Here is a 403-nt window from a genome sequence, read left to right as displayed (position 1 = left end):
AGACGTTCAAAGCCAGATAAGATTGTTCTGTTTATTCAGTCACTTAAGTACTAACATGCTGATCAAACCACAAACAGAATGAATGATCTTGTAATTCCTTTACAAGTGGAAATATTTTCCATCAAATATCTCACAGGAACAAAGACAAATTTTAATTTTGAGTCGTAAATCGCCTCATGTTTTATTCCTTCTTTTTAAATCTGCTGCACTGTGACGGCAATATAACATGAGACGAAGTGATATACATGAAATAAACATGCAAATATCTGACATCACATACAGAAACGAAAACCAACAACATTTGCACTGTGTACATCGGAACAATATAGTTTATATTTTTATACTTATTCTTTTGTATTAATTGTAGTTTTCTCACTTTATATTCTTACTTGTTTTTCTCTTA

The sequence above is a fragment of the Embiotoca jacksoni genome, unplaced genomic scaffold, assembly GCF_022577435.1.
Source record: "Embiotoca jacksoni isolate LCO1_2020_lvr unplaced genomic scaffold, fEmbJac1.0.p SCAF_24, whole genome shotgun sequence".
Taxonomy (NCBI): Eukaryota; Metazoa; Chordata; class Actinopteri; family Embiotocidae; genus Embiotoca; species Embiotoca jacksoni.
This window is presented reverse-complemented; position numbering follows the sequence as displayed.